Source organism: Biomphalaria glabrata, chromosome 16 (assembly GCF_947242115.1).
Source record: "Biomphalaria glabrata chromosome 16, xgBioGlab47.1, whole genome shotgun sequence".
Classification (NCBI taxonomy): domain Eukaryota; kingdom Metazoa; phylum Mollusca; class Gastropoda; family Planorbidae; genus Biomphalaria; species Biomphalaria glabrata.
The window spans coordinates 31254812-31279831 of record NC_074726.1 but is presented as its reverse complement, the minus strand read 5'-3'; the positions used below and the strand labels follow the sequence as shown (position 1 = coordinate 31279831).

General features: G+C 34.5%; 1 long non-coding RNA gene across 10 annotated transcripts in view; it reads left to right on the top strand.

Annotated features, from left to right (window-relative positions):
* Positions 1 to 4943: 4943 nt before the first annotated feature.
* LOC129923356 (uncharacterized) overlaps positions 4944 to 25020 on the top strand; it is a 36939-nt gene continuing 16862 nt past the window's right edge. For 3 of the 10 annotated variants that reach the window (XR_008775312.1, XR_008775308.1, XR_008775307.1), the window contains exons 1-7: positions 5114 to 5369; positions 5473 to 5567; positions 5733 to 5874; positions 5968 to 6062; positions 6284 to 6471; positions 8021 to 8149; positions 9276 to 9451. This is a non-coding gene — a long non-coding RNA (uncharacterized LOC129923356). Of the gene's footprint in view, positions 5022 to 5113; positions 5568 to 5732; positions 5875 to 5967; positions 6063 to 6283; positions 6472 to 8020; positions 8150 to 9275; positions 9452 to 9878; positions 10728 to 25020 lie in introns of those variants that run through there. The other 7 variants (XR_008775315.1, XR_008775314.1, XR_008775311.1 and 4 more) reach the window with 6 other exon arrangements.

Here is a 25020-nt window from a genome sequence, read left to right as displayed (position 1 = left end):
ATTTACGAGGATGGTCGTGCGGTATGCGCGCTGGACTGTCGTTCGCGATGGTCCCGGGTTCAAACCCAGCCCGCTCCCCTCTCCCGTCGTCCTGAGGACGGTTTGGACTAGGAAGTAAATTATCTTCAACTCTGAATGAACATCCGAAACATGTAAAACATTTTACAAACAAACATAATAATTTAGTGAAAAAAAAAGGACATGTTATTACGCAATCCTTTGTGTAATCTAACCATCGAATTTGTCGGCACATCTGGGAAGCGTGGTCGAGAGACTAAGAACGCTTGAACTTAACTTTGCTTGGCTACCTATAAAAGGGGCTCGAGGTTCGACACCCGACTCGAGCAGTTAACAAACAAAAAATGTAGGCTCAAGGCCATTACAAACTTTAACAGGAGAGCTAAAATGACACAAACTAATCTAAATAAAAAGTTTTAAACAGATATGTCTTATTAATGTTCTTCTTGAATTTAGTGTAGCATGTCTGTCTGAGATCAATGGGGAGTGAGTTCCAAACCTTTGGTCCGTGCACAGAAATTGCCCGCAGACCGTAGCTTGTGAGGAAGTTATAGTTCTAACATGTGTTGCCTATAGGTAAATCCGGCCCTGGTACTAAGTTTAATTTGATGTAGGCCCCCCAACCTAAGACAAAGGTAACGGTAGTCGCGAGATTGTACTTTAAATCCTAATTATTTCAAATAAAAGTGTCTCCAGGGCTACTAACTCTGATCAAACTTCAATTTTGTATTGTTTATATTGCTCTCTTTTGGATGACGAGTTTGCCGACCACTGGTTAGTATATTGTGTGTATGTGTATTGAGGGGTCACGGGTCAGAGTAATTTAAGCGATCTATTGTGTCATAGCAACTAAACGTCGAAGTGTGGGTCTATCTAGTTCCGGATGTAACAAATGCACATGTCTCGGATAAACTGGCCAATCCCAATCTATTAGACATAATCTCGGTCAAGTTTTGACACAGAAGCCTATTGGTCACGTGCGGTCGAAGTGAATAGAGCTCAGTGTGTTGCCAGCATTCAAATGAAATGGGACGCTCCTATGAGGCTAATCCTATCTATTGCCTATCTCGTTATGTCCCTTGTGTCTAATCTTCGGTTCCGGGTATGTTTGCAGTGTCTTCTAGATCTAATTTAAATTTAGTAATGCTATCTTGTTATCTAGTCAATATTTACTTTACTTGCTTTGGCAACTAACTCTTTATCAACTTTATGGTAATTCTGTCAAAGATTAAATAACTTTTATAACATGATTAATTTATGTCTAGATTCTAGAGATGTATAGGCTATAGACTATAATATGGATTATAGATATAGACTATTCACTCTTATAGGGAATATAGGCCTTTTAGATAAAGTAAATTTGCTTACGTCATGATAACGATAACCGGCTCATCTGTATCTAGATCTAGATCTAGAGACTCTTAGTATCTAGAAGTCTAGATAGATCTAGCTCTAATCTAGATTGAGATTCTAGTGGTCTATAAGCCTAGATCTACATATTTATTACTATATATTTCTAGGCTAAAGATCTAGCTGAGCCGTAAAGCGCTTGCCTTCTGAACCTGGGGTCCCGGGTTTGAATCCCGGTGAAGGCTGGGATTTTTATATCGGGATCCTTGGGCGCCTCTGAGTCCACCCAGCTCTAATGGGTACCTGACATTAGTTGGGGAAAAGTAAAGGCGGTTGGTCGTTGTGCTGGCCACATGACACCCTCGTTAACCGTAGGCCACAGAATCAGATGACCTTTACATCATCTGCCCTATAGACCACAAGGTCTAAAAGGGGAACTTTACTTTATATATATATATATATATATATATATAGAGAGAGAGAGAGAGAGAGAATTCTAGATCTAGTAAACATCTAACTACTGTTGTGTTATTGTTACCTGCATCAAGTGTATCCTAGGCCTAGTCTTACTTTGTACTTATCATATTTGTGAAAAGAAAATGCTGCCTTAATAACATAACTAGTTACTTAGTTTAGATTTTAGGTCTTAAGTTGTTCATTTGTGTCGAAATATGCATTGACGACTTGGTCTGCATAGCCATGTGAAATACTGCAGGCCTACTCATCCATAATCTTTGTATTAAAGATGGTGTCACTCATCCATAATCTTTGTATTAAAGATGGTGTCACTCATCCATAATCTTTGTATTAAAGATGGTGTTACTCATCCATAATCTTTGTATTAAAGATGGTGTCACTCATCCATAATTTTTGTATTAAAGATGGTGTCACTCATCCATAATAATCTTTGTTTTAAAGATGGTGTCACTCATCCATAATCTTTGTATTAAAGATGGTGTCATTCATCCATAATCTTTGTATTAAAGACTGTCTGCTTATCCATAACCTTCAAAGTCCTTTGTATTAAAGATGGTGCCTTATTATGCTAGAAATATAACTTAGATCTAGTGGGAAGTGTGGTCGAGAGACTAAGTGTGCTTGACCTTGTCTTGTCTTGGCTACTTAGAAGGGGGCTCGAAGTTCGACACCCGACTCGGGCAGAGTTGCGCTTACTTAGCGCCTAAAGGCAGCACGGAAAACCAATTCCTAGATACCCACCCCCCCCACTGGTCCACAAATAAGATTGGACCAAAGCGCTCTGAGCATGCTATAGGCATGAAAGTAGCGCTATATAAAAGCTATAATAGTGTTTAAAAAATTTAGCAACCAATTATATTTTAAACAGGAGTGTTGTAATGAATAGTTTTTAACTTTTCTTTTCAGATCAAAACACAGATCTCTTCTTTGTAATATAAAAAGGGAACATCATACAGATTGCTAGAAATTATTGCCTCTGAGAAGCAGACAGTAAATAAAAACGCTAAAAAAATTGGTGTATCAAGGATGCCTGCATTCTTTAAGGCAAGTAGTCATTGACAAAGGTAGAATTTAACAATTTTGAATTTAATGTCATTGTCATACAATTTTCCTAATAAGCAAGGGCAAGCTATTAAACCACTGATTTAGCAAAGCAAATATCTGTAAGTTTCATTCTTTTTTTGTGTGTTGCTTTATCTTTTGTGTTATTGCATGCAAATTGAGCATGTTTTTAATTGAAGTTATTTAAAGAATAATTATGTTAATTAATAACTCATTAAGCTTCATATAGTTTTTATAGATCTATTTTTAATAGTTAAGTTGAAATTTTATCTTCAAAAAAACTTAACAACTCTGATTTCATAGTCCAATGTTTTATATATTCATTATCATAATTAAATTTGTGAACATTTTCAGATCAATGTCTAGTTATCAGATGATTATAACCATCACTTGTGAGGAACTGGTCAGAAGTTAAAACATGTGTAAAGTGTTATGCTACAAAGTGTTATTTAAGGCAAGTAATCCATTCATTGTGATTTAGGCATTTTTCATTTAAATTCATTGTTTCATTTGAAGTATGCTAATTAGGAACAGGAAAGCTGTGGAACTACTGATCTAGCAAGTTGTTTTTTTTTTGTTTTTTTTTTTTAATGTTTCAGTTATGTTCTTTTTTTTTTTTTTTTGCATGCAATTTGAGAATATATTTTTAATGTTTATATAACATTTAAAGAATAATTTTCTGATTTTATAGAACATTTTGTAATTAAAAATATATGCATAACAATGGTTGAATTTCATAATGCTTGATGTGCATCTCGAAATAATGAATTCAAACTTTTTTTTGTTAGCAGCCAAAGTTTCAACACAAGCTTCATATCACATTAAAAATGTTCAGAACGAGATATTAAGGTGTACAGCCTTGTGAGCAAAGTGAAGGACAGTTGACAGATTGTGTGTGGTGCCCCAGGAGTTCAACAAAGGAACAGGTGAGGGTGTTGTGATGGAAAGTAGTGAAGATAAGATGATCAATTTTTTTTTTCCAAAGACATTGCTTCAAATGCTATAATTTATGTAATTTAGACTTAAATTTCTTTTGATGCTTGCTTAATAAAGAATAGGCAGGCAGTTGGTATATATAGATATTGAGCAGCACAGTAAGTAATAGTATAGTTTTTTTGACTTTGTACTGCATGTTAATTAAACTTGTTTTTAATATTAACATAACACTTTGTAGATTTTTCTGTTATCTTAGTTTTTGGAAACTAGTTTTAAATATATGCATATTAGAAAAGCCTGATTATGATTGATGTATTATTTATGAGATAGGTAAACTCAGGTTTAGCCTTACTAACTTGGTAATAAAGTCAATATCTTCAAAATAAACTCTTTCTCTTTGCAGTCATAACATCCATATTCTCATATTTTATAACATTTTCAGTTCCAAATGCAGTTTACAGCCAAGTGATCTAGAAATGGGATCTAGATTATGAGAACTATGACTAAGAGACATCTGAGAAATAAAAAGCACCTATAATCAGAATTGTAGCAAGCTTGTACCATATTTCTCTTTTTAAGGCAAGTGGTTCTTTCCAATGTTACATTTAACTACTTTAATTTAATTCATTTCTTTTCATGTATGTTAAATAAGAACCAGTTTCTTACTACAGACCTATCAAAGCAAGTATATTTTTTTTTCTATGTATTTGTATATTTTAATTGCATTTTTTTTTTTTTTTTTTTGCATGCTAATTGAAAATGTTTTAAATATTTTCCTAACAATTTAAGAATATTTGTTTTCTGTTATCTCTTAGCCTTATGGTAATTAGTTTCAAATGTATACATAACAACTTTAATAAATTTTCTTCACTTTAACATTTAAAGAGCTAGATCCAATTGGGGATTATCTCATTATGAAGCTTAGTCAAAATCCCAGTATCTTCACTAAGACTTTTGAATAGCAATTTTTTATTAGATGCCATTTATTTGTTTAAATGCTCAGCTACTTGATATCTGGTTGAATTCAAATGATAATAATTGCATCTTAATGTGTAATTATACAATTATTTATTTACCTTGTAGTTGTTTTTTTTAATCAGTTCAAGATGTTGAGTATTGATTACTAATCAACTACTAGCCTGGAAGATAAAAGCCAAAGCTGTAAACAGACAGGTCAGGTAAATATATGAATGAAGAAATTGAAACTAGAAGTAAACATCATGGGAAGTCTAATTATAGGGCAAGTATTTTTCCTTCATATCTTATTTAACATTGTCAAACCATGCAATACTTATAGGCTTAACTATTGTTTTCATAGAAACAATGTTATTTTAAATATCATGAGATAGTGTATTTAAGAGATATTGTAGTTCAAGTTTCCATATTTAATCAGCTTAACAAGTGCACATTCTCTGCTGCCAACAGTACCAATTTGTCATCCAAGCAACAAATATTCCTTGGTAATCTGCTATCAGATGACAGTTATCTCTTTGGCATTTTTATGAATTAAAGCTTTCAAAGCCAAAGTAAGACTTAATTTTTTCTTTTCTTTAACTGCTAATTCTAAAATAATTTATCATTGCATGTTAAAAATAACTTGTTATACATTTTTCTGTGTTTTTGGTCAAGCTTCAGATTTGCTTAGCATATTCCTGTACTACATATCAACAAATGTTTGATGGTTTGTCTGGTTCATCTCTTAACACTATGAAGATGGCTGCACTGTGAGTACAAAGTTTTAATTTCATTCAAAACACATTTTACAGAAAAGATAATGGAAATGAAATGAATTATTTTACTCTTATTATATAACAATGTTATTTTAATATCATGAGAGAGTGTATCTTAAGAGAGATTCTAATTCAGTATATGATGTTTCCATATTTCAGAATCTTAACAAGCAAACATTCTGTTGCCAACAGTACCAATTTGTCATCCTATCCAAGCAACTACTATTCCTTGGTAATCTGCTATCAGATGATTACAGTTTTCTCTTTGGCATTTGTATGAATTAAAGCTTTCAAAGCCAAAGTAAGACATTATTTTCTTCAACAGTTAATTCTGAAACAATTTATTCAAATTTTTTAAACATTATTCTGAACTATTTTCTGTGTTTTGGTCAAGCCTTAGATTTGGTTAGCATAACCCTGAACTGCATATCAACAAATGTCTAATGGTCTGTCTGGTTCATTTCTCAAGACTATGAAGATGGCTACACAGTGAGTACAAAGTTTTATTTTCATTCACCAAACAAATTTTACAAAAGAAGAAAATATTAAAAGCTATAGGTATTTATTTTGTTAGATAACTATCTTTATTTGATGCATTACTTAGCCTTGGACAATGCATCATCATAACTAATATAATATTAAAAGGCATTTATTAATTTACCACATTTAGGTCAATCAGATAAGATTATGTAATCACAAACTGTTTTCAGGGTATCAGCTATCAGCAGTGCACCCCTATGATACACAAGTCTTCATTGCCAAGTCACTCTGCCAAACAGTGTGTACACCTTTCTTGCATTGGTAGTGACCCACTTTACTGTCATGAGTCTGGATATGTCAGGCCAAGGAGATCAAGTTTGTGTCCAAGGTTACTTAGTTAATTCTCTAAGAACAATAGGTGAGTTGAATTCTAGTGTACCAGTCAAATATCTTAAAGCAAAGTAAAAAAAAAAAAATTTTAAAAGCATATAAAAATCTGTTATAAAAACATAAAATGTTAGTTTTAGAGTACTAGTTTTAGAGTACTCGTTTCAGACCAAGTGATCATGGGTCAGATAGTGTCAAGCTCAACTGTTTCTATGGCCATTGGTTAACCATGGGTTGTTTGGCCAGCAAATTTTCAAACATTGCTCTAGTTTTAGGTTTATAAGCTACATGTTTTCTTCTAAAGTTAACAAATTAGGACCAAAATGTGAACTTTTAATAAGGTGGTGTAGTTGCAACCACACAAGAGCTGCTTCACATTTACTGTTTGAATGGTGCATACATTTTTATAATAACTTACCTTCTGATTTGTAAGGTTGATATTTTATTAATATATATATATATATATATTATATAAAGCAGAATGTTTGGCGTATGTATGTATGTATGTTCCAGTATAGAAATAAAAACTTGATAAAACTTGGCAGAAATGTTCCTTGGGTACCAACTTAGACCGTAGTGTATATATTGTGGCCCTAAAACAAACTTAAGACCATCAAAAAAAAAAAAAAAAGACCAGCTCTATTACAGCTATAGTATTTTATGGATCTAGGCGATGTTTACAATGTTGACATGAGAAAAGATCGAAAGGATTTAGATCTAGATCTAATTTTTAGAACTAAACTTTGCACTTATTTTTTTTTTTTTTGACACATGAAAATACAAAATATAGTTTATTTATTTCATTATTTAATAAAATTAACCTTCAAATTTGTGTTACAAAATCATTTTTACATTAGTTCGTTATAGTCTATGCCTAGGTCTAAAACTCTTATTGAACTCTAAGATGATAAAACTTTTTTTTGCAAAGATAGTTTTATGCTTTAACACATGAACATACTAATTATAGTCCATTCATTTCATATTTTAATAAAAGTAACATTTAAATTTTTTTAATACATTCGTTCGCTGTTCGCTAAAGCTGCGTAGCCGTGTTGAGATAGGCCTATATTCATTCATGAAAAAAGTTCACGCATGCGCAGCACAGAATGAACTCTATAAAAGCCAATTTTTAACTCTAGATTAGTCTAGATCTAGATCTTTGTCTACCTCAAGATCTACTTTATACTTTAACACATGAACATACAAAATTAAGTCTATTCATTTCAAATTTTAATCAAATATATGTAGACCTACAAGCAAATGTTTTAATTTGAAAAAATGGATTTAAGTAGATTAGCTATTTTGATTTGATGGCTTCATTCATACTATTTTTACATTTACACATTCGCTTTATTTATTACATTATTATTTCGTTTAAATGTTTTAAAAACACTATATCGACAGTAATAAGCAAATAAAGACCTGCGGGTCGCTGGTAAAATATATCTAGTATATATATACATTAATACACTTGGGCAAGGGCTATTACTCTTTTTTTTTTTTTTTTTTTTTTTTTTAGATTGACATTTTTCTTTCAATTTGTAAATTTGCTTCAACATTCAAGTTTTTGTTTTTTAAAGACAGACTCTACATGCTACTGATCTGGAGGTTAGTGGCTCAATCATTGTGCACTGATTCTTCACTGATGCCTTGATTCCCCACTGTCAACTTTATTGTCATAAAGTTTATCTAGTGATCTACATATCAAGGTAATAAATATTTTTTTACACTATAACCCAAGAGCTTTTGCTTTAAGATGCATTGTTTTTACAATAGGAGCCTAATTCTGATGTATTTTTTTAGGACCCTAGCAATAGTTTCTTAAACTTTCAGACAATAAGAGCTAGTTTAGAACCGAAACACAAAACTTAAGCCAGATCTGTATAGTCTTTTGTTTTTCTAAAAATATTTTAAATAAAAGTCTAGATAGGGTAGCTTATAAGGCCTACTTGTGAAATTAGATATTTTTAAAATGTGTACTTATACTTTTGATATTTGAAGTATTTTAAAACTAGCTATATTTTTCTACTTATGTAATTTATTTATTTTGTTTGTATTATTTACTTATTTATTTATTTATTTAATTATTATTTTAAAAAAAAATTAGTTACCTCCTTTTGTTTAATTGGATAGCATTTCAAAACCTAAAAGATGGAGCTGTTGGGTTAAAAACACAAATTAATGAACTCACATTAGACTGCATTACTTCCTAAAAATTTAAAATAAGCAATTTGCTTCATTCTTCGTGGCACATTTATGTATATAGCCAAATGAAAAGTTGAATGTGATTTTCTTATTTAAAAAAATGTTCCCCTTTCAGACCTTGCGATCTATAGGAAGGATGATGTAAAGGTCATGTTTTGTGGCCCACAGTTAACCAGGGTGTCATGTGGCCAGCTCAACAACCAACCGCCTTAACTTTCCCCAACTAATGTCAGGTACCCATTAGAGTTGGGTAGAATCTTGACGTACCCAAAGGTCCCAAAATTTAAAATATCAGGATTCAAACCTGGGACATCAACTTTATAAGCTAAGTGTGTTACCGCTCAGCCAGTATACCTCCTATCAAAGAGAGATACATAAAAAAATTGACATTAAAATACCATGAAGTCTCATAAACCTTTTCTATTTTTCCATCACACAGTGAGATAGTATGACTATTATTTGAAAACAAAATGACCATCACTAAAAAACACATTCTTTTTAAACATTAGGTCTGAGACAGAAAAAGCTCTTCTTGAATGAAAAGAAATTTTATCAATATTGCATTTAAAGGTTATGCATTTAAATGTGATGTATTTGTTAAACAGTGCATTTTTCTTATCTCACTTATAGACTAAATGGTCAATTAAACATGAGGTCAAGGAAAAAGGATGAACATTTCAAGGCTACTGAAGGAACATTAAACGTCTCTCTCACTGTGAAAAGATTCTACCGATCTACAAATGATCAACATGTTTTATCTTAAGTTCGTCTGCCATTTCTTCAAATGGAGCCATATTAAGAATAAGGTAAGAAATATTCTTATACTTCACAGCATTTATTTTTTTGTAAAGTGATGATCCTGCATTAGTTGTATGTTGTTTGTGTATGTTACTTTAAATATCCTGCATTAGTTTTATGTTGTATGTGCATGATAATTTAAATATCCTGCATTAGTTGTATGTTGTATGTGCATGATACTTTAAATATCCTGCATTAGTTGTATATGTATGCATGGTTCCTGTATTTGTTTTGTATATTATGATGTCAGTAATTACTTCACAAACACTTCACACACAACTTGTAAGTTCACCTGTCTAGTTAAAGAAATCTGTATTGTATTTGTTTTAGTAGTGTCTAGTTATGAAAGTAAACTGAATTTTCATTTGTTAAACTTAGTGATATACCATTTTAATTTCAGTTAAAATATGTGGATGTTCCTATTAAATTTTTCAGAAAAACTGCATTGCTCTGAAATAATTCCAACTGTATAAATGTAAATATATTTCAACAAATAATGGAATTGGATTCTTTGTCATTTGGATTAATTCAATAGTAATGTATTCTAAATATGGAATTCAAACACAAAAATGAAAAGTTGTGAATCACCATCAACTTTCACTTTGCCACTTGGAGATTGGGATGATTCAAGTTACTGGAGATTGGGATGATTAAAGTTACTATTGTAGCAACTATGTGTTAATGTGCATGGTCTTAACACCCCAGTACTTAATTGGACAAAAAAAAAAGGATCTCCAATTCACAGTGATATGTACTATTGCATAAACAAGTTGACTTGACTTCATGTAGATCTTTAACTAAATAAACTGTTTCAATTCTTCAGTGTGTGATAGTGTGAAAAAAAACATTTATGGTTTCTTGTGATTATGTGCAATATAATGACATATTAAGTTGACTTGAATACTCTTAAAATGTTTCATTTCTAAGGTGTGGAAAAATGTGCATTATATTTTCATGTTGGGAGTTAATGTGAAAACAAAAATCTACTATTCCATGTGATACAATTGCATGCAAAAAATCCTAACCCTAACCAATTCAATGAACAATCAGTATGAACGTTTCCACCAAAGGAAATGTTGCCGCTCATGATGCATCTATTTATTTGGCTCCAGATATTCAACTGATGCACATTCGCAAAACAAATGTAAAAAAAAAAGATTTAATCCATTACATGTATATAATTGTGCAGGAACATTTGGGATTGTCATTTGTATCACACTCATCTCTCATTCATTGAGACTCTACACTTAATCTGGTGATCTAGATGTATTTGCAATTCACAGTGAAATCATTCTTTGAGTGCTTAAAAAAGAAATTCATACGGATGTATAACTGTGTTAGACGTCTTCATTTATATTCCAATTGAACGTTTGTAACAATAAATATAACAAAAAATGTGTGATAATTAGCAGGTCTTTGACCTCTGCACTTAATGTGGTGATCAAAATGTGTTTGCAATTCCCAGTGAAATCATTCTTTGAGTGCTTAAAAAAGAAATTCATACGGATGTATAACTGTGTTAGACGTCTTCATTTATATTCCGATTGAACGTTTGTAAAAATCAATAATTAAGTCACACTCAAGGAACATATGAACGTGTCCATCAAAGGAAATATCGCCGCTCGTGATGCAGCGCACACTAATCAACATTTGCACTTGCAGACCAACTAAATAGTTGCGGAGAAAACACATTTAATTGATGACATTACTATGTTTAGCTTAGGACTTTTCAAAAGCGAAGACTGGACTCTTTAGCCATCTTCGTGTTCATAGGAATGATTAACGGAGGAATTTTATAAGCGAAGACTGGACTCCTTAGCCATCTTCGTTTTCATAGGAATGATTAATGGAGGAATTTTAAAAGCGAAGTCTGGACTCCTTAGCCATCTTTGTGTTCATAGGAATGATTAATGGAGGAATTTTAAAAGTGAAGACTGGGCTCTTTAGCCATCTTCATGTTTAAAGGATGTAGTTGAGGATTTTTTTTCAAAGAAGATCGGTCTCCATGACCATCTTCGTACTTATAGGAAAGGATATTGTATTCATTTTTGAAAAATTGAGGATTTTTAGCTGAGGACTAGATGTAGTAATATTGTCATCAATTGAATTGTTGATCCAAGACGAAATTGTTGGTTATGTCTGTGCATTTGTAGACAACCCAACAGTGCACATCCTTTTTCTTGTTTTGCATTTTTTTCACGTGCTACAATGCCTTGGACAAAGCATCATCATAACTTGGAATGTTAAAAGGCATTCAAAAAAACAACAAAGAAGAATGAGTTTGTAAAATAACCGGTTATTTCGGCTCAGTTGAATAATAGTTGGGACATAATTAGTTGAGTGCAAGCTTTGACGCTGATTCAACTCACTCGACATTAGTTGAGTGCGAAGTTTGTGAGGCTGATTCAGCCCTCAAACCGGATGCTTGTAGACCACCTTCAATAGCTTGAACACGACGTCATCAAAAATATTGTTACAGTCAGTTCATCAAAATGAAGCTGTAGGTCAACAAGCTCAAAACAGGAGTCAGTGAAAAAAGCAAGCCTGAAACTTTTTATTGGGCTCCAACTATTCAACTGATGCACGTTTGCAAAACAAGAGTTAAAAAAAAAAGGATGAAAATATAAGCCATCAGATATATGATGATTGTGCAGGAACAGTTGGGATTGTCGTTTGTATCACGCTCATCTCTACCCTATCCATTGAGACACTGTGAAGTGATGTAACCAGTGAGGTTTTGTAACAACTTTATTGAATTGTAATGAGGATATCTACAAACATTTGTGTACAAATGTGTGCTAATTAGCAGGTCTTTGACCTCTGCACTTAATGTGGTGATCAAAATGTATTTGCAATTCCCAGTGAAATCATTCTTTGAGTGCTTAGAAAAGGAAATTCATACGGATGTATAACTGTGTTAGACGTCTTCATTTATATTCCGATTGAACGTTTGTAAAAATCAATAATTAAGTCACACTCAAGGAACATATGAACGTGTCCATCAAAGGAAATATCGCCGCTCGTGATGCAGCGCACACTAATCAACATTTGCACTTGCAGACCAACTAAATAGTTGCGGAGAAAACACATTTAATTGATGACATTACTATGTTTAGCTTAGGACTTTTCAAAAGCGAAGACTGGACTCTTTAGCCATCTTCGTGTTTATAGGAATGATTAATGGAGGACTTTTAAAAGCGAAGACTGGACTCCTTAGCCATCTTCGTGTTCATAGGAATGATTAATGGAGGAATTTTAAAAGCGAAGACTGGACTTCTTAGCCATCTTTGTGTTCATAGGAATGATTAATGGAGGAATTTTAAAAGTGAAGACTGGGCTCTTTAGCCATCTTCATGTTTAAAGGATGTAGTTGAGGATTTTTTTTCAAAGAAGATCGGTCTCCATGACCATCTTCGTACTTATAGGAAAGGATATTGTATTCATTTTTGAAAAATTGAGGATTTTTAGCTGAGGACTAGATGTAGTAATATTGTCATCAATTGAATTGTTGATCCAAGACGAAATTGTTGGTTATGTCTGTGCATTTGTAGACAACCCAACAGTGCACATCCTTTTTCTTGTTTTGCATTTTTTTCACGTGCTACAATGCCTTGGACAAAGCATCATCATAACTTGGAATGTTAAAAGGCATTCAAAAAAACAACAAAGAAGAATGAGTTTGTAAAATAACCGGTTATTTCGGCTCAGTTGAATAATAGTTGGGACATAATTAGTTGAGTGCAAGCTTTGACGCTGATTCAACTCACTCGACATTAGTTGAGTGCGAAGTTTGTGAGGCTGATTCAGCCCTCAAACCGGATGCTTGCAGACCACCTTCAATAGCTTGAACACGACGTCATCAAAAATATTGTTACAGTCAGTTCATCAAAATGAAGCTGTAGGTCAACAAGCTCAAAACAGGAGTCAGTGAAAAAAGCAAGCCTGAAACTTTTTATTGGGCTCCAACTATTCAACTGATGCACGTTTGCAAAACAAGAGTTAAAAAAAAAGGATGAAAATATAAGCCATCAGATATATGATGATTGTGCAGGAACAGTTGGGATTGTCGTTTGTATCACGCTCATCTCTACCCTATCCATTGAGACACTGTGAAGTGATGTAACCAGTGAGGTTTTGTAACAACTTTATTGAATTGTAATGAGGATATCTACAAACATTTGTGTACAAATGTGTGCTAATTAGCAGGTCTTTGACCTCTGCACTTAATGTGGTGATCAAAATGTATTTGCAATTCCCAGTGAAATCATTCTTTGAGTGCTTAGAAAAGGAAATTCATACGGATGTATAACTGTGTTAGACGTCTTCATTTATATTCCGATTGAACGTTTGTAAAAATCAATAATTAAGTCACACTCAAGGAACATATGAACGTGTCCATCAAAGGAAATATCGCCGCTCGTGATGCAGCGCACACTAATCAACATTTGCACTTGCAGACCAACTAAATAGTTGCGGAGAAAACACATTTAATTGATGACATTACTATGTTTAGCTTAGGACTTTTCAAAAGCGAAGACTGGACTCTTTAGCCATCTTCGTGTTTATAGGAATGATTAATGGAGGACTTTTAAAAGCGAAGACTGGACTCCTTAGCCATCTTCGTGTTCATAGGAATGATTAATGGAGGAATTTTAAAAGCGAAGACTGGACTCCTTAGCCATCTTTGTGTTCATAGGAATGATTAATGGAGGAATTTTAAAAGTGAAGACTGGGCTCTTTAGCCATCTTCATGTTTAAAGGATGTAGTTGAGGATTTTTTTTCAAAGAAGATCGGTCTCCATGACCATCTTCGTACTTATAGGAAAGGATATTGTATTCATTTTTGAAAAATTGAGGATTTTTAGCTGAGGACTAGATGTAGTAATATTGTCATCAATTGAATTGTTGATCCAAGACGAAATTGTTGGTTATGTCTGTGCATTTGTAGACAACCCAACAGTGCACATCCTTTTTCTTGTTTTGCATTTTTTTCACGTGCTACAATGCCTTGGACAAAGCATCATCATAACTTGGAATGTTAAAAGGCATTCAAAAAAACAACAAAGAAGAATGAGTTTGTAAAATAACCGGTTATTTCGGCTCAGTTGAATAATAGTTGGGACATAATTAGTTGAGTGCAAGCTTTGACGCTGATTCAACTCACTCGACATTAGTTGAGTGCGAAGTTTGTGAGGCTGATTCAGCCCTCAAACCGGATGCTTGTAGACCACCTTCAATAGCTTGAACACGACGTCATCAAAAATATTGTTACAGTCAGTTCATCAAAATGAAGCTGTAGGTCAACAAGCTCAAAACAGGAGTCAGTGAAAAAAGCAAGCCTGAAACTTTTTATTGGGCTCCAACTATTCAACTGATGCACGTTTGCAAAACAAGAGTTAAAAAAAAAAGGATGAAAATATAAGCCATCAGATATATGATGATTGTGCAGGAACAGTTGGGATTGTCGTTTGTATCACGCTCATCTCTACCCTATCCATTGAGACACTGTGAAGTGATGTAACCAGTGAGGTTTTGTAACAACTTTATTGAATTGTAATGAGGATATCTACAAACATTTGTGTACAAATGTGTGCTAATTAGCAGGTCTTTGACCTCTGCACTTAATGTGGTGATCAAAATGTATTTGCAATTCCCAGTGAAATCATTCTTTGAGTGCTTAGAAAAGGAAATTCATACGGATGTATAACTGTGTTAGACGTCTTCATTTATATTCCGATTGAACGTTTGTAAAAATCAATAATTAAGTCACACTCAAGGAACATATGAACGTGTCCATCAAAGGAAATATCGCCGCTCGTGATGCAGCGCACACTAATCAACATTTGCACTTGCAGACCAACTAAATAGTTGCGGAGAAAACACATTTAATTGATGACATTACTATGTTTAGCTTAGGACTTTTCAAAAGCGAAGACTGGACTCTTTAGCCATCTTCGTGTTTATAGGAATGATTAATGGAGGACTTTTAAAAGCGAAGACTGGACTCCTTAGCCATCTTCGTGTTCATAGGAATGATTAATGGAGGAATTTTAAAAGCGAAGACTGGACTCCTTAGCCATCTTTGTGTTCATAGGAATGATTAATGGAGGAATTTTAAAAGTGAAGACTGGGCTCTTTAGCCATCTTCATGTTTAAAGGATGTAGTTGAGGATTTTTTTTCAAAGAAGATCGGTCTCCATGACCATCTTCGTACTTATAGGAAAGGATATTGTATTCATTTTTGAAAAATTGAGGATTTTTAGCTGAGGACTAGATGTAGTAATATTGTCATCAATTGAATTGTTGATCCAAGACGAAATTGTTGGTTATGTCTGTGCATTTGTAGACAACCCAACAGTGCACATCCTTTTTCTTGTTTTGCATTTTTTTCACGTGCTACAATGCCTTGGACAAAGCATCATCATAACTTGGAATGTTAAAAGGCATTCAAAAAAACAACAAAGAAGAATGAGTTTGTAAAATAACCGGTTATTTCGGCTCAGTTGAATAATAGTTGGGACATAATTAGTTGAGTGCAAGCTTTGACGCTGATTCAACTCACTCGACATTAGTTGAGTGCGAAGTTTGTGAGGCTGATTCAGCCCTCAAACCGGATGCTTGTAGACCACCTTCAATAGCTTGAACACGACGTCATCAAAAATATTGTTACAGTCAGTTCATCAAAATGAAGCTGTAGGTCAACAAGCTCAAAACAGGAGTCAGTGAAAAAAGCAAGCCTGAAACTTTTTATTGGGCTCCAACTATTCAACTGATGCACGTTTGCAAAACAAGAGTTAAAAAAAAAAGGATGAAAATATAAGCCATCAGATATATGATGATTGTGCAGGAACAGTTGGGATTGTCGTTTGTATCACGCTCATCTCTACCCTATCCATTGAGACACTGTGAAGTGATGTAACCAGTGAGGTTTTGTAACAACTTTATTGAATTGTAATGAGGATATCTACAAACATTTGTGTACAAATGTGTGCTAATTAGCAGGTCTTTGACCTCTGCACTTAATGTGGTGATCAAAATGTATTTGCAATTCCCAGTGAAATCATTCTTTGAGTGCTTAGAAAAGGAAATTCATACGGATGTATAACTGTGTTAGACGTCTTCATTTATATTCCGATTGAACGTTTGTAAAAATCAATAATTAAGTCACACTCAAGGAACATATGAACGTGTCCATCAAAGGAAATATCGCCGCTCGTGATGCAGCGCACACTAATCAACATTTGCACTTGCAGACCAACTAAATAGTTGCGGAGAAAACACATTTAATTGATGACATTACTATGTTTAGCTTAGGACTTTTCAAAAGCGAAGACTGGACTCTTTAGCCATCTTCGTGTTTATAGGAATGATTAATGGAGGACTTTTAAAAGCGAAGACTGGACTCCTTAGCCATCTTCGTGTTCATAGGAATGATTAATGGAGGAATTTTAAAAGCGAAGACTGGACTCCTTAGCCATCTTTGTGTTCATAGGAATGATTAATGGAGGAATTTTAAAAGTGAAGACTGGGCTCTTTAGCCATCTTCATGTTTAAAGGATGTAGTTGAGGATTTTTTTTCAAAGAAGATCGGTCTCCATGACCATCTTCGTACTTATAGGAAAGGATATTGTATTCATTTTTGAAAAATTGAGGATTTTTAGCTGAGGACTAGATGTAGTAATATTGTCATCAATTGAATTGTTGATCCAAGACGAAATTGTTGGTTATGTCTGTGCATTTGTAGACAACCCAACAGTGCACATCCTTTTTCTTGTTTTGCATTTTTTTCACGTGCTACAATGCCTTGGACAAAGCATCATCATAACTTGGAATGTTAAAAGGCATTCAAAAAAACAACAAAGAAGAATGAGTTTGTAAAATAACCGGTTATTTCGGCTCAGTTGAATAATAGTTGGGACATAATTAGTTGAGTGCAAGCTTTGACGCTGATTCAACTCACTCGACATTAGTTGAGTGCGAAGTTTGTGAGGCTGATTCAGCCCTCAAACCGGATGCTTGTAGACCACCTTCAATAGCTTGAACACGACGTCATCAAAAATATTGTTACAGTCAGTTCATCAAAATGAAGCTGTAGGTCAACAAGCTCAAAACAGGAGTCAGTGAAAAAAGCAAGCCTGAAACTTTTTATTGGGCTCCAACTATTCAACTGATGCACGTTTGCAAAACAAGAGTTAAAAAAAAAGGATGAAAATATAAGCCATCAGATATATGATGATTGTGCAGGAACAGTTGGGATTGTCGTTTGTATCACGCTCATCTCTACCCTATCCATTGAGACACTGTGAAGTGATGTAACCAGTGAGGTTTTGTAACAACTTTATTGAATTGTAATGAGGATATCTACAAACATTTGTGTACAAATGTGTGCTAATTAGCAGGTCTTTGACCTCTGCACTTAATGTGGTGATCAAAATGTATTTGCAATTCCCAGTGAAATCATTCTTTGAGTGCTTAGAAAAGGAAATTCATACGGATGTATAACTGTGTTAGACGTCTTCATTTATATTCCGATTGAACGTTTGTAAAAATCAATAATTAAGTCACACTCAAGGAACATATGAACGTGTCCATCAAAGGAAATATCGCCGCTCGTGATGCAGCGCACACTAATCAACATTTGCACTTGCAGACCAACTAAATAGTTGCGGAGAAAACACATTTAATTGATGACATTACTATGTTTAGCTTAGGACTTTTCAAAAGCGAAGACTGGACTCTTTAGCCATCTTCGTGTTTATAGGAATGATTAATGGAGGACTTTTAAAAGCGAAGACTGGACTCCTTAGCCATCTTCGTGTTCATAGGAATGATTAATGGAGGAATTTTAAAAGCGAAGACTGGACTCCTTAGCCATCTTTGTGTTCATAGGAATGATTAATGGAGGAATTTTAAAAGTGAAGACTGGGCTCTTTAGCCATCTTCATGTTTAAAGGATGTAGTTGAGGATTTTTTTTCAAAGAAGATCGGTCTCCATGACCATCTTCGTACTTATAGGAAAGGATATTGTATTCATTTTTGAAAAATTGAGGATTTTTAGCTGAGGACTAGATGTAGTAATATTGTCATCAATTGAATTGTTGATCCAAGACGAAATTGTTGGTTATGTCTGTGCATTTGTAGACAACCCAACAGTGCACATCCTTTTTCTTGTTTTGCATTTTTTTCACGTGCTACAATGCCTTGGACAAAGCATCATCATAACTTGGAATGTTAAAAGGCATTCAAAAAAACAACAAAGAAGAATGAGTTTGTAAAATAACCGGTTATTTCGGCTCAGTTGAATAATAGTTGGGACATAATTAGTTGAGTGCAAGCTTTGACGCTGATTCAACTCACTCGACATTAGTTGAGTGCGAAGTTTGTGAGGCTGATTCAGCCCTCAAACCGGATGCTTGTAGACCACCTTCAATAGCTTGAACACGACGTCATCAAAAATATTGTTACAGTCAGTTCATCAAAATGAAGCTGTAGGTCAACAAGCTCAAAACAGGAGTCAGTGAAAAAAGCAAGCCTGAAACTTTTTATTGGGCTCCAACTATTCAACTGATGCACGTTTGCAAAACAAGAGTTAAAAAAAAAAGGATGAAAATATAAGCCATCAGATATATGATGATTGTGCAGGAACAGTTGGGATTGTCGTTTGTATCACGCTCATCTCTACCCTATCCATTGAGACACTGTGAAGTGATGTAACCAGTGAGGTTTTGTAACAACTTTATTGAATTGTAATGAGGATATCTACAAACATTTGTGTACAAATGTGTGCTAATTAGCAGGTCTTTGACCTCTGCACTTAATGTGGTGATCAAAATGTATTTGCAATTCCCAGTGAAATCATTCTTTGAGTGCTTAGAAAAGGAAATTCATACGGATGTATAACTGTGTTAGACGTCTTCATTTATATTCCGATTGAACGTTTGTAAAAATCAATAATTAAGTCACACTCAAGGAACATATGAACGTGTCCATCAAAGGAAATATCGCCGCTCGTGATGCAGCGCACACTAATCAACATTTGCACTTGCAGACCAACTAAATAGTTGCGGAGAAAACACATTTAATTGATGACATTACTATGTTTAGCTTAGGACTTTTCAAAAGCGAAGACTGGACTCTTTAGCCATCTTCGTGTTTATAGGAATGATTAATGGAGGACTTTTAAAAGCGAAGACTGGACTCCTTAGCCATCTTCGTGTTCATAGGAATGATTAATGGAGGAATTTTAAAAGCGAAGACTGGACTCCTTAGCCATCTTTGTGTTCATAGGAATGATTAATGGAGGAATTTTAAAAGTGAAGACTGGGCTCTTTAGCCATCTTCATGTTTAAAGGATGTAGTTGAGGATTTTTTTTCAAAGAAGATCGGTCTCCATGACCATCTTCGTACTTATAGGAAAGGATATTGTATTCATTTTTGAAAAATTGAGGATTTTTAGCTGAGGACTAGATGTAGTAATATTGTCATCAATTGAATTGTTGATCCAAGACGAAATTGTTGGTTATGTCTGTGCATTTGTAGACAACCCAACAGTGCACATCCTTTTTCTTGTTTTGCATTTTTTTCACGTGCTACAATGCCTTGGACAAAGCATCATCATAACTTGGAATGTTAAAAGGCATTCAAAAAAACAACAAAGAAGAATGAGTTTGTAAAATAACCGGTTATTTCGGCTCAGTTGAATAATAGTTGGGACATAATTAGTTGAGTGCAAGCTTTGACGCTGATTCAACTCACTCGACATTAGTTGAGTGCGAAGTTTGTGAGGCTGATTCAGCCCTCAAACCGGATGCTTGTAGACCACCTTCAATAGCTTGAACACGACGTCATCAAAAATATTGTTACAGTCAGTTCATCAAAATGAAGCTGTAGGTCAACAAGCTCAAAACAGGAGTCAGTGAAAAAAGCAAGCCTGAAACTTTTTATTGGGCTCCAACTATTCAACTGATGCACGTTTGCAAAACAAGAGTTAAAAAAAAAAGGATGAAAATATAAGCCATCAGATATATGATGATTGTGCAGGAACAGTTGGGATTGTCGTTTGTATCACGCTCATCTCTACCCTATCCATTGAGACACTGTGAAGTGATGTAACCAGTGAGGTTTTGTAACAACTTTATTGAATTGTAATGAGGATATCTACAAACATTTGTGTACAAATGTGTGCTAATTAGCAGGTCTTTGACCTCTGCACTTAATGTGGTGATCAAAATGTATTTGCAATTCCCAGTGAAATCATTCTTTGAGTGCTTAGAAAAGGAAATTCATACGGATGTATAACTGTGTTAGACGTCTTCATTTATATTCCGATTGAACGTTTGTAAAAATCAATAATTAAGTCACACTCAAGGAACATATGAACGTGTCCATCAAAGGAAATATCGCCGCTCGTGATGCAGCGCACACTAATCAACATTTGCACTTGCAGACCAACTAAATAGTTGCGGAGAAAACACATTTAATTGATGACATTACTATGTTTAGCTTAGGACTTTTCAAAAGCGAAGACTGGACTCTTTAGCCATCTTCGTGTTTATAGGAATGATTAATGGAGGACTTTTAAAAGCGAAGACTGGACTCCTTAGCCATCTTCGTGTTCATAGGAATGATTAATGGAGGAATTTTAAAAGCGAAGACTGGACTCCTTAGCCATCTTTGTGTTCATAGGAATGATTAATGGAGGAATTTTAAAAGTGAAGACTGGGCTCTTTAGCCATCTTCATGTTTAAAGGATGTAGTTGAGGATTTTTTTTCAAAGAAGATCGGTCTCCATGACCATCTTCGTACTTATAGGAAAGGATATTGTATTCATTTTTGAAAAATTGAGGATTTTTAGCTGAGGACTAGATGTAGTAATATTGTCATCAATTGAATTGTTGATCCAAGACGAAATTGTTGGTTATGTCTGTGCATTTGTAGACAACCCAACAGTGCACATCCTTTTTCTTGTTTTGCATTTTTTTCACGTGCTACAATGCCTTGGACAAAGCATCATCATAACTTGGAATGTTAAAAGGCATTCAAAAAAACAACAAAGAAGAATGAGTTTGTAAAATAACCGGTTATTTCGGCTCAGTTGAATAATAGTTGGGACATAATTAGTTGAGTGCAAGCTTTGACGCTGATTCAACTCACTCGACATTAGTTGAGTGCGAAGTTTGTGAGGCTGATTCAGCCCTCAAACCGGATGCTTGTAGACCACCTTCAATAGCTTGAACACGACGTCATCAAAAATATTGTTACAGTCAGTTCATCAAAATGAAGCTGTAGGTCAACAAGCTCAAAACAGGAGTCAGTGAAAAAAGCAAGCCTGAAACTTTTTATTGGGCTCCAACTATTCAACTGATGCACGTTTGCAAAACAAGAGTTAAAAAAAAAAGGATGAAAATATAAGCCATCAGATATATGATGATTGTGCAGGAACAGTTGGGATTGTCGTTTGTATCACGCTCATCTCTACCCTATCCATTGAGACACTGTGAAGTGATGTAACCAGTGAGGTTTTGTAACAACTTTATTGAATTGTAATGAGGATATCTACAAACATTTGTGTACAAATGTGTGCTAATTAGCAGGTCTTTGACCTCTGCACTTAATGTGGTGATCAAAATGTATTTGCAATTCCCAGTGAAATCATTCTTTGAGTGCTTAGAAAAGGAAATTCATACGGATGTATAACTGTGTTAGACGTCTTCATTTATATTCCGATTGAACGTTTGTAAAAATCAATAATTAAGTCACACTCAAGGAACATATGAACGTGTCCATCAAAGGAAATATCGCCGCTCGTGATGCAGCGCACACTAATCAACATTTGCACTTGCAGACCAACTAAATAGTTGCGGAGAAAACACATTTAATTGATGACATTACTATGTTTAGCTTAGGACTTTTCAAAAGCGAAGACTGGACTCTTTAGCCATCTTCGTGTTTATAGGAATGATTAATGGAGGACTTTTAAAAGCGAAGACTGGACTCCTTAGCCATCTTCGTGTTCATAGGAATGATTAATGGAGGAATTTTAAAAGCGAAGACTGGACTCCTTAGCCATCTTTGTGTTCATAGGAATGATTAATGGAGGAATTTTAAAAGTGAAGACTGGGCTCTTTAGCCATCTTCATGTTTAAAGGATGTAGTTGAGGATTTTTTTTCAAAGAAGATCGGTCTCCATGACCATCTTCGTACTTATAGGAAAGGATATTGTATTCATTTTTGAAAAATTGAGGATTTTTAGCTGAGGACTAGATGTAGTAATATTGTCATCAATTGAATTGTTGATCCAAGACGAAATTGTTGGTTATGTCTGTGCATTTGTAGACAACCCAACAGTGCACATCCTTTTTCTTGTTTTGCATTTTTTTCACGTGCTACAATGCCTTGGACAAAGCATCATCATAACTTGGAATGTTAAAAGGCATTCAAAAAAACAACAAAGAAGAATGAGTTTGTAAAATAACCGGTTATTTCGGCTCAGTTGAATAATAGTTGGGACATAATTAGTTGAGTGCAAGCTTTGACGCTGATTCAACTCACTCGACATTAGTTGAGTGCGAAGTTTGTGAGGCTGATTCAGCCCTCAAACCGGATGCTTGTAGACCACCTTCAATAGCTTGAACACGACGTCATCAAAAATATTGTTACAGTCAGTTCATCAAAATGAAGCTGTAGGTCAACAAGCTCAAAACAGGAGTCAGTGAAAAAAGCAAGCCTGAAACTTTTTATTGGGCTCCAACTATTCAACTGATGCACGTTTGCAAAACAAGAGTTAAAAAAAAAAGGATGAAAATATAAGCCATCAGATATATGATGATTGTGCAGGAACAGTTGGGATTGTCGTTTGTATCACGCTCATCTCTACCCTATCCATTGAGACACTGTGAAGTGATGTAACCAGTGAGGTTTTGTAACAACTTTATTGAATTGTAATGAGGATATCTACAAACATTTGTGTACAAATGTGTGCTAATTAGCAGGTCTTTGACCTCTGCACTTAATGTGGTGATCAAAATGTATTTGCAATTCCCAGTGAAATCATTCTTTGAGTGCTTAGAAAAGGAAATTCATACGGATGTATAACTGTGTTAGACGTCTTCATTTATATTCCGATTGAACGTTTGTAAAAATCAATAATTAAGTCACACTCAAGGAACATATGAACGTGTCCATCAAAGGAAATATCGCCGCTCGTGATGCAGCGCACACTAATCAACATTTGCACTTGCAGACCAACTAAATAGTTGCGGAGAAAACACATTTAATTGATGACATTACTATGTTTAGCTTAGGACTTTTCAAAAGCGAAGACTGGACTCTTTAGCCATCTTCGTGTTTATAGGAATGATTAATGGAGGACTTTTAAAAGCGAAGACTGGACTCCTTAGCCATCTTCGTGTTCATAGGAATGATTAATGGAGGAATTTTAAAAGCGAAGACTGGACTTCTTAGCCATCTTTGTGTTCATAGGAATGATTAATGGAGGAATTTTAAAAGTGAAGACTGGGCTCTTTAGCCATCTTCATGTTTAAAGGATGTAGTTGAGGATTTTTTTTCAAAGAAGATCGGTCTCCATGACCATCTTCGTACTTATAGGAAAGGATATTGTATTCATTTTTGAAAAATTGAGGATTTTTAGCTGAGGACTAGATGTAGTAATATTGTCATCAATTGAATTGTTGATCCAAGACGAAATTGTTGGTTATGTCTGTGCATTTGTAGACAACCCAACAGTGCACATCCTTTTTCTTGTTTTGCATTTTTTTCACGTGCTACAATGCCTTGGACAAAGCATCATCATAACTTGGAATGTTAAAAGGCATTCAAAAAAACAACAAAGAAGAATGAGTTTGTAAAATAACCGGTTATTTCGGCTCAGTTGAATAATAGTTGGGACATAATTAGTTGAGTGCAAGCTTTGACGCTGATTCAACTCACTCGACATTAGTTGAGTGCGAAGTTTGTGAGGCTGATTCAGCCCTCAAACCGGATGCTTGCAGACCACCTTCAATAGCTTGAACACGACGTCATCAAAAATATTGTTACAGTCAGTTCATCAAAATGAAGCTGTAGGTCAACAAGCTCAAAACAGGAGTCAGTGAAAAAAGCAAGCCTGAAACTTTTTATTGGGCTCCAACTATTCAACTGATGCACGTTTGCAAAACAAGAGTTAAAAAAAAAGGATGAAAATATAAGCCATCAGATATATGATGATTGTGCAGGAACAGTTGGGATTGTCGTTTGTATCACGCTCATCTCTACCCTATCCATTGAGACACTGTGAAGTGATGTAACCAGTGAGGTTTTGTAACAACTTTATTGAATTGTAATGAGGATATCTACAAACATTTGTGTACAAATGTGTGCTAATTAGCAGGTCTTTGACCTCTGCACTTAATGTGGTGATCAAAATGTATTTGCAATTCCCAGTGAAATCATTCTTTGAGTGCTTAGAAAAGGAAATTCATACGGATGTATAACTGTGTTAGACGTCTTCATTTATATTCCGATTGAACGTTTGTAAAAATCAATAATTAAGTCACACTCAAGGAACATATGAACGTGT